Source organism: Battus philenor, unplaced genomic scaffold (assembly GCF_028537555.1).
Source record: "Battus philenor isolate CCGP_79_NKW_IND1 unplaced genomic scaffold, ilBatPhil1.0.hap1 SCAF_8, whole genome shotgun sequence".
Lineage (NCBI taxonomy): Eukaryota > Metazoa > Arthropoda > Insecta > Lepidoptera > Papilionidae > Battus > Battus philenor.
This window is the reverse complement of record NW_027181748.1, coordinates 3,987,543-4,005,618: the sequence shown is the minus strand read 5'-3', so window position 1 is coordinate 4,005,618 and position 18,076 is coordinate 3,987,543. Positions and strand designations below refer to the sequence as shown.

At 30.7% G+C, this 18,076-nt stretch overlaps 1 protein-coding gene across 3 annotated transcripts in view; it reads left to right on the top strand.

Annotated features, from left to right (window-relative positions):
- Nucleotides 1–18,076, top strand: part of Cad96Ca (tyrosine kinase receptor Cad96Ca) — a 97,600-nt gene that overhangs the window by 24,469 nt on the left and 55,055 nt on the right. For 2 of the 3 annotated variants that reach the window (XM_068774987.1, XM_068774985.1), the window contains exon 1: nt 10,418–10,597. The exons of the other annotated variant lie outside the window; for it this stretch is intronic. The gene's annotated coding sequence lies outside the window, so the exon portion shown is untranslated. Of the gene's footprint in view, nt 1–10,417; nt 10,598–18,076 lie in introns of those variants that run through there. 3 annotated transcript variants of the gene reach the window in all.

Sequence of the window (18,076 nt, the reverse complement as noted above, 5' to 3'; positions counted from 1 at the left end):
CTTTGAGCTTCTTAAGGAATTCTCCATAAATATAGTACAATGCGGCTTCGTACAATAAAGATTGCAGCACAAAATTATACAATAGTGTTTGCTAAAAGAATATTAAACGTTTTGTTTGAATCGTTAGATCATCAATAGGAATCAAGTATATATTGAATCCAATCCAAACCTAATCCTTTCGAAGCCTGAATGAATGCATTCCATCTAGATAAATCTAAAGAAAACATTTTATTTATTGGTGCCAATTATATTCATTTCATGACTACCACACTCGATATAAGCGTTCTGATTATAAAAAGCGATAGCAATTTTTCAGATAAAACTTTGTTTTTTAAGTTCAAAATGAATTAAACAATTTATTAAAAAATGCCTTAACTTGTTATTGTAATAATCAGAGTAAAATTTGGCAATTATAGAAAAATCAATATAATAATGAAGATATGATAAAAAAAGATTCCCAAATGGTAAAGAACCCATTGTTTCTCACAGAGATTGATAGAGCGATGCATAGATTGTCAAGGCGTCTTATTTGAAAAAATAATCTAAATAAAAACGTAATAAATTGGTTCATATTTATTATATTATTTTATACTCTAACAAATTTCAGTGCACTTCGCATAAAAAATAGCGTCATTAATTTTAAAGCTCATGCTTTTATACCCTTCTAAAATAGTAAGTACAATTTTTTTTGTTTTTAAATATATTCGTCCCTAGATAAATATCTCACTTGTATCTTGTAAATATCGTATATGCTTTTTATTATTTAAGATAATTTTCAATAGATAGACATTTCACAAAATGTTTATAAAACTCATGAATTTTGATAAGAATTTATTTTTTATCTTAACACCTTACCGTAGTCCGTTCCGCCGAAGTGACGTTACTGAACCGGGCCTATGCGCCGCAAAGTGTGCACATTGCAAGGCGGTAAGATGATGTTAGATTTTTCTCATTTGTGTTACATATTTAAAGAGTTTACTGGTATATTAATTAAAAATAGAAGTTAGGATAATTCTTAGTAATTTCTTTGACTGTTATAAATCTTATAACAGGGATCTACACATAAGCTCATATTACAAGGTGGGTGCTGGCTGAATTCGGCGTTGGTACACAGGGGTCGACCAGTGGATGCCAGCTAACTCCGGCGCTAGTAACGAAAGCGATAATATTACGGTCTCAAATATGAAATCATTTCTTCAAAAATAGCGTTATACATAACTCAGCTATCGATGATAATAATAATTATTATTGTTACGATCTTCATTATAACTTTTATTTTATTTTACTTCATCTTTATTTCAGTATGACATCCACTACTGGATTTCTTCGATTTGGAGTGGATTCACGAAGGAACATCCAGTATTGACTTTTAGGTAGACCTACCCGAAAGATTCAATAAGACCGGTTGGTAGCAACCTGCATTCCTGTCGATCTTAATAAGGTCGCCGGTCCTGCTAATGTGTGGTCCTACGCTGAACTTGCTGGTTCACTGCAAAACCTTGAGGCTCCACTATAATTTTACTTGAATCAATGTAATATGTAGTATAGTTTACTGTTCATAAAAATAAAATATTTATAAATCGTGTGTGTACATTAGAAACCATTTAACGGTGTTGTGAATACAGTCGTTAATACAGAACCGGCCGCGTTTTCTCTTTCTTTTAAACTGAACTCACGAAATCGTGACTATGTCTCGATAAAAGTACAGAAGAATCCGATAACGTTTCGCATTTCACTTGCCTTAATACAAGCTCGCTCTTCGCTGTTAAATCTCGAAGGCCGGAGCTTGAATGAATCTTGAATTGGATCGTATTTAAATTGATGCGAAGATTTAAATTATTAGGGTTTTTTTATTCTCTGTAGGATCAACACGATAATGCACCAATAGTTTAACTGCTTATAGTATTTCCTTTGGTCATAGTAATATTCGATTTCGTTACCATATGTATGTACGCTCATATTTAACTAACAATAAATTAATCAATAAGTCATTTCGATAGCATTTACTTTCAATTTGAAAATACTTTGAATTTTGAGCTCTTTTATACATCATTTCAATAACGAATACATTTGATAAAAAAAAATTAAGCACAATTAATTATACGCATTGTAGAATTGTTTCATTGTTGAAATTTAATTTTTGTAGCATGAACACGTATGTTGTAACCACAATATTGTTAAAAATTCATTGTAGAAGATAGATGAATATTTATCAGTCTTGACGAAGTTGTAGCGTAAACTACCCGGTAGTTGAATATCTTTATTTTTTTTCTTCTAGGCCTTTGAATATCTCAAGATGTTTTAGTTAGTTAGTTTCTTTGTACAGCGCTAAATAACTCCTTGACAGTTACCAAGTTCAAAAAATGAACTTCATATACATCCATGTTTGATGGCTTTTATCAAGCAAGACCTATTTTATATATGTTGCGTAACAAGCAGGTCTTAAGTGGTCTTGAGTGAGAATTGGAATAAACAAATAAGTCCACTATAAGAAACAAGTGCATTGTAACTACAAAGTCACAGCTTTTATAAATACTACTAAATAGACTTGCATTTATTTTATTATACTTGTTCCGCTGACGAAGGTAGTCAGAAATACAGATCTGTTGTAAGAATTAAAAATCATTTTAATTGTCCCAGCCATGTTGCATATATATTGGTATAATTAAAACGGAATATATTAACATCACGTGACTAAATCCATTCTATCGAGGACCAATTAACTATTTCAAATAAATAATTCATGTCCAAATACAAAATGATTTTAAGATTTTTGTTACAGATTATAATATTTAAATGAATGAATCTTTCAAAGCACGTGTCACCTTTGGAGAACTTTTGCTCAGTCGATGCATTGTCACGTTTAGCGATTTTAAAACATTTGTGATTCTGGACGTGCAGTTTAAAGGTTTTTTTTTTACAAATATTCGACTCACTTTTTTAACGACAAGCTTATTTAAAAAAAAGTCACTTTCAGAAAGGATTTGAGTTGAAATTGTCTGGTCACAAGTAATGGGTAAGATTTTGTTAAGTTTTGAACTTTGAATAGCGAATTTTAACTTTTTAGTTTTAATTATACAGTTTTAGTTAATCAGAAGCTAAAACTCAATTTTTAAATAAAGAAACTAATAAAAACTATTTATTTTTTCTTCCTTTCAACTGATAGATGCTTACTGCAATACATAGACCTATTTCCTCGATGACAGGTCTTGGGTTGACCGCTTCCAGCGACTTTCTGCGACCCCAACAATATCGTCTGTCAACTTAGTGGGGGTCTATCCAAGCCTTGATTACCAGCTCGTGGTCAACCCTCGAGAATATTTGGCCCCACCAGCTACCGATTCCACGAACGTTGTGCCCCGCCCGCTGCCACCTTAGATGAGCAATTCTTTGAACTACGTCAGCGCCGCTTCGAGCATAGCCTTCTCCATAGCACTTTCGCGACCTTGAGTCTCGAATCCATATGTCATCATAGGCAACACACATTGGTACACAAGATTTTCGTCTTCAGACATTGCGGTATTTAACTAATTTTATTTTTTATTTGTAGATATTTTAACTATAAAATACACATGTATAATACATATCGATAATTTTTTTTTATATTTCTTTTATATGTCTAGCACGGGATAAGTGGTTACAGGTGTCAAAATTACTAAATATATCAATGTTTAGCCCTGTCAATTAATGTATGGTTCGCCCTTTCCAAAAATCAATGATTTCATAAATCATAAATAAGGGTACGATAATATAATAAGAAAGGTCGTTTTTAAAATTACGAATACTAATATTAAAATAATTTTCTGTTTAATATTTGTCTCTGCAGACATACTGCCTGTGCCTGTAGGTAGGGTTTGACGTATTTCATTAAAAAATCACAATGAACGCATGTTTTGATACATTGATTATATGCTAAAAGCTCTAAAGCTTTTGGCTGAAAATTTATCATATATTCACACCTTAAAAGCTTTTTCTCCTATAACCAATCACTCTGTATAAGGAATTATAACGAGTTTTAAAATAATTACGTTATACACGGCAATAGGAGTAAAAGCTTTCAAGCTTTTTATTGCCGAATGAGCTATACATTCATCTCTTTAAACCTTTTACACTTAAAACTAATTACCTTATAATTTTCTGTATAATACTTTATATTAAAATTGCGCTTATTTAAAACTAAATATTTAATTAGGTTGTAAATCTATACGAAATTGAATTTAATTGATTTTACATGTAATTATTAGAGTAATAATCCGTAGTATTTCAATTGCTTAAATCAACTGCAATGCGGTGTTATGAAATACAGTGTTAAACTGTACAGGACTAATCCCTATTAAATAAATAAACATATAAGTTTTCGTCATTGCGTAGAATATATTGCGTTATAATCTGGTCTAATACTTCTGGCCTCATTGGAAGCTTTCAGTTGTTCAAAGAGCCATGGAGAGAAATGATCGTAATCCGGATTGAGAAATCCATAAACGAACGAGTTACCGACACTGCGGCAAATTAAAGTGGTAGTGAGAAGGACGTGTAGGGTGCAGAACCGAAGGAAGCGCAGCGTCGGACATTCAATCTAACGGTGGAGGTACACATCGTTAAAACAGGTCTTATTTTAAATCTATAGGAGAATCCTAGGTCCAGTAGTTATACGATTAGAATAATGTAAAAATTTTCCTACCAAAATCCCCGGACTTCTGTCGAAGTCTCGGCCTGGGTACTCCAGAATGAAGTTAAAAGGAACTTGGATGACCGGCTCACATAGAGGGCTTTGGAGCAAAGATGTGTCAGTGTCATCTTTCGCAGCAAAGGTGTATTCACGAAGAGAGGAGTAAAGGGCTTGCACTTGCGCTCGATCCATTAGTGCTCCTCGCCTCTCGGTGACTTAGGAAAATCTTCAGTCAATGCCCCCATTAGGTAAAAGGCCGCGATGTATGGTGTGCTCCGTTCCGGCGTGATTTTCTTTAAGAGATAGGAAGATTTGTGTTTGGAATTCAGGGAGCAACTATGAAAAATAGCATAATGTATAATGACTATAAATCTTATTACAGATAACTTATATATCTCATAAATTATCAAATATTTTTTTAAAACTCTAACCTTCTAATAAAAATATTATATTGGACATTTTAACAACGAAACTTATTATTAATAGCAGGTCAAAATTTATAAGACACGAGGCTTGAGCCGATGGCCTTTTCATATAATATTAAACTCTAAATAGCTCACCTACATGTTTACTTGTTCCCAAATATAGATAACGACCTTTGTTTTACTAATATCAACATGCCACTTTGTACTCGATTTAAAATAAGAATGTCTTTTTTAAGTATTCAAAATAAATATAAACGTAAAGATCGTCTTACATTACTCGCATTAGATGAAAAGAAAAAGTTTAATTTCAATCACATACCGCAATGAATCCGCTATAACATAGTACAGTGAACACCGCCCTCATGTTTTGTTTATGCACATTCATTACCAGCCGTCAGGACGGTGCTCATTCGATGTCAATCTGATCATGATAATGCTTCAACTGTTTCGCGATTCGTTACAAATATAGTTGATATAATAGCTCTGCTATTTATGAGCAACGGTATTTCAGCTAGTTTTCGTTGCAAAGGTTAACGAACCGTAAACGAATTTTATTTTATATTTTAAATTTAGTTATTTAACATATTAAATTAATTTATCCTTTACAAATTCATACTCAATAATTATCACGATTCATTAAAATATCGGATAATATCTGAAACATTAGTTTCCCAAAATATTTATGCAATTAAAAAAATCCTTATAGAATTATTTCCAACGGGTTATTTTATAATGACATTCTCTCTAATGACTAAACTAGCATATATAACATGATATCGATAGAATTTACTTTAGACAGCTATGCATGTAATGTATAATATAAGAAACTAAAAAAATTCTTAAAGTAAACTAACATAAAAAGATATGGAAATACATAGTAGACATGTTTAATAATTTTATGTATTCTCAAAAGAATATTACTATATTTTGAATATATTATATGCATACAATAATAATACGGAGTATAATATCTCTGAATCGATAATAATTTTTTGTACTGTTTATTTAAAACTGGTAAAATATCCTATTGATAGGTCAGCGAACAGAGACTTATGATCAAAGTCACTGGTTTGATCCCCGGGAAACATTCTAATATAATTCAAACTTTGTATATTAATAATATAGGATTTGCAACTGCTTATAAAACAAAGTTCAAAGTACGAGCAGCAGCGTTTGCTGTATCATAATACCACACAGCGATCGCCAATTCGCCTGCCAAGCATGGCGATTACGGTATATCCCATAGATATCTTAGCAGAAGGAATATGCCTTGCAGTGGGGGCTTGGACTGAAACAACGATGGCGACAAATATATCCTATTACAATGTAAACGACTTTTTTATAAAGAGATATTAAAGCTTGAGAATGAATTGATCTAGATGAAGGATTTTGGTAAAAGTGATTAAAAAAAATAAACAGACGGGTTCTTTTGCGACACACACACATTTATTTATAATAACATAATAATGCGCCCATTAGGAACCTTCATAACTTGATTTTAAGTTGACTACACCACACCATTATGGCTTAATTTGATTCTGGCTTGTTTATATTAAATTGGCCTCTTTTGATATTCTTGTCGTGACCTACATAAGAGTTAATTACTAAATGATCCTAAGTAAATAATTATATGAATAAACAAAGGAAGGAAGAATGAATATATTGATACGATAACTATTTTATATACCGCGGTAATAGATGATTTTTGTCTTATAAAAGGATTTTATGGATTCTATAAACTCCGGAATAATATTAGCTTTGTAATTATTATAACCCATGCAATGTTCAAACAATTATGATTTCCCATTATAAAAGAGCTTTTTTTCTTCTTAAGATCTTTCATTCATTCTTCTGTTGTCCTTCTCATTCTCTTTCATTCCGTTTCATAACTTGTTTCCTATCACATATCGCCTTTCTTTCTTCGTCTTCCCTCCGTAATACTGTAATAACTCTATTTTTTACTTTTGATCTTTATTTTACAATCCTTAGCTCTGTTTTAAGCAGGTTGTTTTAAAAGAAAAGAATAGTAATAAAGTATCTAGGATAAAATGGAAATCGGTTATCTGATTTCTCTGGGGAAGACTGTGGGTGGGCTCAAATTATAAATAATCAATGTAAAACCGGAGCCGCGGGCAAGCACTAGTCAAAAATAAGATACCAATCAAAGCCGGCGCATTAAACGAAACATATTATTGATTTAACTCCATTACCAAAAGTTGAGGTTACCAATAGTAGCGCTGTCCCACTTTTTAATGCTTAACTTCATTCAAGAGAGAAAGTTTAACGATGAAGCTTTATACTTTATGCTTCGAAGCAATTAAACTATAAATTTCTATGCGGCTTAAGTGTTCACAGACCCACGTTACAGATGACATACGAAATTATTTGGACTAGGAATCGAATGCGGGATCGCCTTATTAGTAATTTGATTGACAGATGAGTCGTGGCCAATTACTTTCATAATTCTTTTCAGCTGCAAATACTGTCCAAGGAGAAAGGTGCAAAATGTTTTAATTAAACAGAATTATTTAAATAAATGTTTATGGCATAAATAAATTTGATTTATTAATTTTAATTTTAGCGTTATTTATTTAAATAAATATGTATATTACTACTCCCCGTAGTTAGTCCAATTTCAAAATTGCGAAATTGATTTATGTTTCAGATAAAACAAAGGCCTGAACTAAATTAAGGTGCTACACCTTGAGAGCCTACTTTTGTGTTCTAATATATAATAATATCAATTTCTATAACCTGCGAAACGAAATACAGATACAGAAGTGTATGTGCATTATTACGACATTCATATTTTACCAATATTATAGACTAAACCGGCTATTAGCTTTGGTACTGAAGACGCTTATGAAATTTACGTAGATTTGCAAATAATTTTTTATGGCTTCCACTATTGGGTTCTCTCGTACTTCCCCTACAGAGGGATAAAGTTATAATGGTAATAATTTATTCACTAATTAATATAATTTTTTTATTTCCATATTCTCCTTTTTCCATTTTAATGTCATCCATTCATTTTTTTGCTAATGTTGACGAGCAATTCATGAGTCAAAGTTGGGACTGACGTCATCTTCTCCTTATATTATTAATAGTGCCTTATTTTAATTCTGAGATATAAACTCCGGCAATGTCGGATGTTCATACACACAATTCTTATATAGATTAGTCAATACGCATTAATAATCTTTAGAAACTGTTCTACTTCATTTTATATTGCAATCTTAAAAACATAAGAATAATAAAACAGAAGACTAATTGACGATCTTATCGCATCCCGCGATTTCTTGCATATTTAGATGGGTTGAAAAATATTTTTTATTCATTTAAAATGTATATCTATCGATTATACTACATGTGAATATTATTATAACACTAAACTACAATAAAACAAGGCATAGACTTGTTCATAAAGCTGCAGAGTGATTTAAAAAAAATGCTAGCTACCTGCCTATTTAGAGCACAAACCCGGTGTATATGTATGTCTCCTGGTATACCTAGTGTTACCAGGACAACATAAACTATGAAGCGTTTGTACTATAAATAAATTCTAATGCTTGCAATTTGTTAAACAATTCTCCTTTCAGGTACTAGTAGCACGGCAGTGAAATCTACCAGGATAGCATCAATAAACAGCATTTATGTGTACGCCCAAAGGCCAATGACTTTAGTTGACAACTTCGTCACAAGATTGGCACGCGTCCCGCTACCATATATTACTAATATCGCGTTTATATTCTTGGCTAATATTTCGTATCTGTTCGTTACGGTCAATTTATTATATATAATGATTGGTTATAGGTGCAAAGGCATTAAAACGGGTCAAATTAATTGTATTGTACACCATTTTTTAAAAAAAGTAATGGTCTCAGAAATAAATAATAAAGTAATGATAATATTGTAAGAAAATGAGGATTACTAAATTTTAAAATGAATTATTGTGTACTATCTATCCTTGCAGACTATGTAACATCAGATGTTATTGGACTGCCGCAATTCAATAAAATAATTAAGAATGATCGCTTTATATAATTAGTTGAATGTAAATAAAGAGTTTTAAAGCATTTTACTTGATAATAGGCTATATATTTACACCTTTAAAGCTATTACTCCTATAACCAATCACGCTTTATACGAAATTACAGCGTAAATTGATTTTATAGTTTATATGGCTCAATAAATATAATTTGCGTTTTTTAGATATTAAATCATAATATTTTATATTTGCATAAACAATATGTCAAACATTAAAGTGTCCTAGACACAAACATAAACAAATTCATTAATCAATTTCATTTATATTATTAATCGTAAATTTGTTATATGATATGTATGATATGTATGTTATGTATGTTATATTGTATGTTAAATATGTTATGTATGTTTTAAAATTCAAAACTCATTGTAAAATACATTTCCTCTTTTCATATTGTGTTATGTAATGTTTCTTTAGCTATTATTGGAAATACGTCTCATCTTTTAAATATATTTTTTGAATTGACAAATTGATAGAAAAATATGTGAAAATATAAAAATTTAGAAACTGTAAATCGTACGTGAAATGTAGAAAATTGTAAACGAATTTCAACATTCAATATATAAAAGTATGTTATAAGGGAATGTTATAAAAAGGGAATTATATTAAAGACCTAGAGACTACTAAAAAATTAAAAAGTTAGTTTAAATAAACTTGAATGATCTCTAGAACATTCGAGAGACTGATTTTGGCGTTGGAGACGTTAATTCCTTCGAGTGGGTCGTAGACTACGAAGTGTGTTTGTATATAAAAAAATATAATTGTACCGTCTATTATATCTTTTAATTACAAAGCCGTTGATTCCATTCACTAATTTTACGAAAAGGAACAACAATAGTAAATTGGAGAATACTAAGAAGAAGCCTGTGTACGGGCAAAATTCTAGAATATTCCTTTTTTGATATTGACATTGAAGCGGTGACTAATACAAAAGGAAGTAAAATTTTATTACGTTTTTAAAACTAACTATAAAATGTGACTTAACTTATGGCCTAAACTTCGTATTTCACGTTAATAGTATGTAACGATTTGATAGCCGTGTCACGATTGTCGCCAAACAAACTTACTAAGACCTGTGTTTTCCCAAAACAACAACCTGCTAACAAAATGCATATTTTTTAAAGCATTTTACACCTTATGTGTAATGAATAAAGTAGTAAATCAATGAAAAAGTTGACACTGGTGGTGGGATTAAAACTATGGTAGCAATTGTTGTTGCGCGAGCGCGGTCAGTCGCAGTCTCGCGCGCGCGTGCGTCGCTTTTGCTGCCATTTTTCAATTCACAACGTATCGGTTACATGACGCGCAGGAATTCGGACTGTGAGAAATCATTGGTTCAGTGAAATCTAAACGTGAATTGTGTTAAAAAAAAACCCGTGAGATTTTTAAATTTATAACTTTCTTGATAAGTGATTGATTTATTTGTTAAAAATAAACATCGATTCTAAAGTTGCAGTAAGTTACTATGTAATTCTTTTAACGTTTTAAAAAAAAAGGAGAATTGAGAGTGTCATAGCATTTATTTTATTATATTTATATCTAAGATATATGTATGTGGAAACTTCTCGGAAAACTAAGTAAATTTATTAATTAGTCGTAAAGTCACAAATAACATTTTATTTTAGATAGAGTCGATATATTTGTGTTTGGTTAAACTTTCTATGCTGGTTTGTTGCTTAATGAATGAACATTGGACGTGAATTAAAATGTCTACGCAGTCCGCTTTCCTTCATATACTTTCTCTAACGTTCAAGTTGCGTCACAGTTCGGCGCCGGCGTTACTGACGTCGACGTTATGTTATCACATTTACCATCACACTCATTACAATGCTCATTACCGGACTAAGAATCCTATTGTCTGTTTTATCTGTTGTCATTTTCTAATATTTTTTTAATCTATCGTTTTATGTCGCTGGTTGGAAATAACATCCGTTTATGATTCATCTTAAAGTTTGACTATCATTACACTAACATTATCTCATTTTAAATTTAGAAGTAATATTTATATGTATATGAACACAAATTACATTGTTTAAAAATTAATAATTGACGAATTTAACTCATAATTGGATGGATGGGCTCATATTCAACACATATTAAAAAAAATGGGCACGAAGAATCCCTTTTATTCGCTGTTTTTTTTCTATGTTTTAATTTAAGGTAAAGACACCTATTACCGTTATATGCGATATTGGCATATATATTATTTAGAGATATTTTAGATATTACACATCAATAAAAGTAGTAATGCTATTAACGCTCGATTCGATAGAAGATAGAAATTTTTGATTATTTCATTATACAACAATAATAAGCTAAACACTTTAGACTGGTTTCATAAAATGTATTTTAATAAAAATATAGTAATTCATTTACGCTTCTCATTATTATTATTTTTTATATCCGGGATCTTCGGTAATTTTTCTTGTCATATAATCAAGTGATCACTTATTAATAAGTAAAATAATCTATAAAATATTTACAAATTTCTTTAATTCGTGACATAATTTTTATTACATTATTTGTTTTACGAGAATAAAATTGTAAAGCTAAATTGCACGAAGCTAAGTTGTTTTTGCAACGATTACATCCGTCTCTACTCCGAAATCCGGTGTATGGTAGACGGACTTTTCTTACAGTTACGTAACTCATCGCCGTTCACCAAATTGTGCAATTTTACACAATCTATATAGAATAAAAACATTTTTATTACTTTTTATATACCAAATAATTAAGTGCGTTGACGTAATTAATAATGTGTTTAAATATTATACATGTAAAATATTATACTAACTGTATCTTTGATCCCCTTTTGGGTAAAATTTCATAAAATACCTTAGCTGACTTTTCTTTATCAAAAGGAATATTTTTTATCGATTTTCAATTCTCTAAACCTTGTAGTTCTAGATATATCTTGATGAGTAAGTCATCAAGTAAGGGTCATCTACTGTTGGAAATAGGCCTCCCACATAGGCTCTAAAATAACTGGCCAGAAGGCTCTTCCAGACTCAGACTCTTCCAAAGTCTTTAATAAAGTCTTCTGGCCACCCTGTTGGGATGAACGTCGGAATATACGTATATAGGTTTTTATATACACTGGGAAGTTCTTAGATATGTAGATAAATAGACCATAGTTATTTTTCCAAAATTACGTTTGAATTTAAATAAAGAAAGAAGTAAAAGTGTAATTTGTTTTCTTAATATCTCTTTTAATTTATCTTCAGTCTTCCGGAAATAGACCGCGTATTTGTCTTTTTCCGTCATTTTGTCGGTTTCATATTATAAGGTAGCAATAAAACTTAAGACACGCTTTGTGATAGTGTGTTACATGTCTAAATAATTGAAGTGAAAATAAATGAAAAGATACATTTAGTAGTTAACTATACACTGCTGTGAAATATCACTGCCGCCGTCGTAACTGGAGCGTGGATCGACGATAAAATACCAATGTTCCGTCAAATGAGATATTGAAACAGATTTATATAAATGAACGATAAAGTACGATATATAAAATAACTTATTTTATTACGTTTTGTATATTATTAAATAATAAGAAAAATACTTATCTAAGATTATCTTTATATTGTTGGTTAACAAAGTAAATAGAATGTTTAGTCACAACTTAACAATTATTGACTATGATGACTTACTCTTAGCAAGTTATTTTACTGGAGTTCAGTTTCTTTTAATAACGTTAACTATCTTTTACGAACAAAATCTTTCTCTTACGACCGATAAGTATTTTTGGAGATAGCTCTCTTTTACTAGCGATAACTTTAATTCACTCGCGGAAAGTTTCATTTACTATAGATAACTGTGTCTTAATATTAATTTTTACTGTCTTTTTTACTGGAAATAACTCAGTTAAAGAAAATAGGAAGAACACAGTTTTAAAAGCAATAAGTTTTACTTACTGCACTGAAATACTTTTACAGTTGACAAGTCTCGGTAATAACTTTACTACTGGAGATGATTCTCTTTTACATGCGATAAGTTTCTTACACTGGCGATAGATCTATTTTTTCTCTAAGTAATTCTTACTTTTGAACGACAACTCTCTTGTCAAAGCCATAATGTATACGACACTGTATTTTTTTTTAATAAAAATAAGAGAATACAATACAGTATTCTGGCGTAGTGAGACCGTGGTACTTATTCTGATTTTTTATTTTTACTAGTACTATTAAAACAGTTACCATCATGTTTGAGAAAATATACAGAGATAATATACTACTCAGATTATTGTAATTCAAAATCCAGAGTAATTTATTTTGAGATGAGCCGCGCCATGTCCATGTTTTTATATAAATGGCTCGGTACCAGTATATGGCAGTAAAGCAAGTGAAGTTTCTATATAAAGCTGGCAACAAAGCATTTATTTAGAATCTTAATGAACTATAGACGGAAATAATTGAAAAAAAAATACTAATTTTAAGATTAAAAAAGAACTGATTTGATTTGAGATTTGTATGATGTTATGTTTGCTGACTTATAAACAATCTTAGACTATGGCAATTATAAAAATGTTTTTTATAAGAGACAATGAACAGATCTGACATCTGTTTGGATGTTTCCAATTACTGTTTCAATTAACATGAAGATAATTGGTCTTCTTCGTTCAGTTTTCCCGATGAGCTGAATGCGGAATTATCATAACAATTAATTGACGGAGTTTAATGAAGTTGATACTTGGAATATCGGAATACATCAACATACAAAGATATTGATACTTTAAGCAAAATAATCCATTCTTTCATATCCTTGTTATGTATTATAAAGTTCATCTGTATAACAAAACAACGTATTATAAAGTTATGCGGTAATGTATTATTTCTTTATTTATAATAACTGTCTTCATAACAGTATTCCCAGTTTCATATCTATAATTAAACCGTTTTATACAGATATATACGTAATAATAGTTTATTATATACGATAATTAATGTAAACGAGATGATGAAAGTAATAAAATTGTGTTTGTATTGTTCAAGTATTATTACAAAATAAATAAAACTCTCATAAAATTTGTTAATAAATAGTTAACAAGGATAATATTTGCATAACTATATTATAACTTTTAGTTGTCAAGTGTCGAGTGACAGTCTTACGCCAAGACACTCAGAAACACTTAGTGACTAGAGCCAAAGCTTTCACGAAGCTTTCGTTAATGTCAGCCGATAAACGCCCGTTGCAAGTGATAAGCTTCTCCCAAATATCGCCTCTATGACCGGTATTACGGTTCCTGCATTCAGCGCCTTCTTGCGTCTATTACTATGTCTTCGGTCGACCTGAGGAGCATACTTATGACGCGTCTACCGATTCGCGTGCATCACGAGAATCTTTCAACCCCAATGACTGTCTCATCCCAAGCTTTACTACGTATGAAAGAGTTTTAGGCTCAGCTGCATCTGTCCTACTCCCTCGAAATCGCGGAAGTTAAAGATGCTATTTGAACAGCAGTATTAATACTGCCAAAAAAAACTTGGTACGAGTAAGTGTAGCTTGTCGCCTCACTTTCACAAGCAGAATTAGTTTTCTGTCGCTAGTATTCCATTTTTTTTCACAGCTTCACATAAATGTGTATCCGAAAATACGTTTTCAATGCATTTGTTTATTAATTAATACTTAATTGTACACCAAAATAACAACAGAAATACATATATGGAAATGTAACAAAAAAATAAATAGATAATAATTAAAAATTATACTACATGGATTTAATATTAATATTAATGGATTATCTATAGTTTATATATGAAATTTTTATACTTAATTTCTATGTACATTATTTTTTTAATAAATAAAGATTAGCCCTACAATAAAAATAATAAAGAATTGATTTATTGTTCAAACTAACATCTATAAAAAATAATCACAAAATTTTGTAATAACTCTTGAGCAGTATTTACAATGCGTAATATTATTTTTGTATTTTGTTTATGTTCAGATGAGAAAAATGTACGAATTTTAAATAATATTATTAAATAAATCTTAGTATAGAATTCAACAATTTTTAGTTGATCGAAATGTGTAGAACTTAGTTTGTTAATACATTTGCGTCATTCATATTGTAGTGTACACGTGAAAAATTTTTAATTTTCATTTAAATAAAAGAGCAACTATTGAGTTTCTGGCCGGCTCATCTCAATAGATCAGCGTTCCAAGCCGGTTTCTACTTATAATGTTAAAATAATTGACGATTCAAAACCGGAAGTAAATGCCTATTTCTATAAAGGTCATTTGAATTTGTATTTTCTGACTAATTATCTCTAGCTAAACTAATAAAAAATGCCTACAAGCAAGACGCTTTACGTATGATGTAGCCCTAGAAAAAAAGTGTATGGAAGAGATATTTAAACATATATAGTAAATAGTGTTAAAAATTACTGGTATATTATTTGCGTCGATAATATGCCGAATGTTACATCTCTACTGCCACAGATTAAGCACTGTTACCGACTCGTTATATTTTTTGCCGCCACGCAAGCCTCAATGGGAACAAAAGCAAATTAATCAAAGAACTTTGTAACTGCAAACGATGAGTACAAAGCATTCGATATCATGTTGTAACAAGAGTGAATAAAGTTATTACTATGATAACATGTTACTGTAATCGACAATAAACATCGGACTAAAAGTAAACGTTCATGCTATTATGATCCTTATAGCCTCGCTTTAATAAAATAAATTGCTTGTACCGAGGCAAGTCCATGTTATGAGCGATCAAACGGGATTTTTAACGTAATATGTTCAGCAGACTTTGTAATGCATTGTTAAAAATTATTTCCTTTATTTTTAATTAGCCAGGGGATTCCTTCGGAGGCCTTGGTTTAAATTGTGCATTACATGTTCCATTAGCTTAATAGGCTGCTCCCTGAAGTAACTTGGCGCATGGGCTACGACTAGGGTGGTTAAATTTTCACATGATATCCTTATAACCTTGTTACGGTTGGTTCTAAGAAATAATAATCTAATGTAATGTTTTTTTTTCTTATGAAGTAATATAATAATAATAGACACAATTTACGTATTGATTTGATTATGAAATTGAATCAATTTCAAAGCTGTGTTTAAATTTTGATAAACTTAAATAACTTTTTAAAATTAGGTATAGTAGTAATTTAAAATACTTAATTCGTTTAAGCCTACAAATGCCCACTACAGGACATCCCCTAAATATATATATGGGAGGATATAGTATTATCGACATGCTTGCGTAATAATATAGTACGCAGAGAACTTTGTTGCTTATCCCCTAAAAACTTGTTTGCCGTCGCAATCTCGTCAAATCGAACCCGCAACTTACGAGTGTGATTCGTTCTTCTACTGCTCGGCTACCGCTGCTCGATTTTCGTATGTAATAAATATTTGTAATTTAAACTAAGTTAAAACTATTAACATGTTAGAGTTAGAAGAAAGTGTTTTTATGTATTTTTAATTTTAGCTCACAACTGTATATGTTTCTTGATATATACATATTGTCCTAGTATGTATATAAGTATAAAAGAAAGAATAAAATACATTTATTAAACATTAGCACTTTTCATAGGATCCTTATTAATCGGTAATTTCTTTTTAAATCTATTTCATTTTTGACTACACTATATGACTAGGAAATAAGTTTGTTAAACATTTTTATTTTAATTTCTATTTCTAAAAATGTTTCAGTTGCTAAATATTATTGAAGGTCTTTCGAAATTTCATTGTGGAAGGGAAAATTTTATTCAATAATGTTCATTGAAATTTCATCTGAGGTATATTTCATGAGGTAGGTAAATCGTTTACTATTGATTTAAACGAACGAAGATGTTTTTTTTTATTCTTTAATCGTCAGATTTGTGACTTCAAAGTTTTGTGGCCAGTAAAGATGATTAAAAAAATATTTTAAAAATTTATTAAATGTAGTTTGTTAATCTGTGGTCTGTAGAGAAAGGCATAGACGTTGCTGTGCGCTCTACCGCGTCGTGGTCAAGTGGATCACGCTTAGTTAAGACGCATTCACACCGAGACACTCATTTTCACATTTGTGTATCCAATTCGTAACCACCGGTTATTTCTTTAATTGCTAATGACCTAATCATCTTCAATAAACAGTAACGGAATTCAATAAAGCGATATAAGTAAAATTTAATAAACCAATATAAGTTGAACGAAACTTTTCCTATGCTTAAAATATTTTAAGTGGTAAGAAATAAAATTAAATAATTCTTATAACATACAGATTGATTAAAAATAGGTGTAAAAGCTTTAGGTGAACACAGTTGTCATTTTCCAACAAAAAACTTTAAAACTATAAATATAAAAACTATTTTCATTCATCGTGTATAAAGTGATTACTCTGAAATATATTACATTATTATTACTTTCGAAAATCTGATTTATATTCATGAAACCATTTGTTTCGAAGGATATTTTGTATGGGTCCGCAAAAAAACCACGCTGTGCTGGTGTTTTTCGGGCTCGTTGTGTTGAGTACACTCTGTAGTACATTCGACTCGGTACTTGAATAACAATAGTTAAATTAAAAATAACTGAAATCTTCTATCTCGCTTCGGGCCTCGTTGGGAAGCTTACAGTCGTCGAAAGAACCATTGAGATGGATATGCTCGAGATTTTTTCAAGAGATCGAACCTGGAAGGGACCTATTTGTAGACAAATGAAAGCCTTATTACCAATAGGATAGGATGAAAGTAGACATCTGGTATTTGTCGGTGGATGTCCTACGATGCGCTTGTAAATTTTTTCAGCGCGTTATGGACTGCCCACTGTCATGTCAATTTACTTAGTTGGCATGCATCTATTATTTTCTTAACAGGTATCATGAACAAGTTTCGAAGGGACAAAAGAAATGTAATTTCCGCTTAATATATTTCAAAACATTCAGTTATATTTAAACGGATATTCGGAAAACTAACGTAGGCAAAATCTTGACAG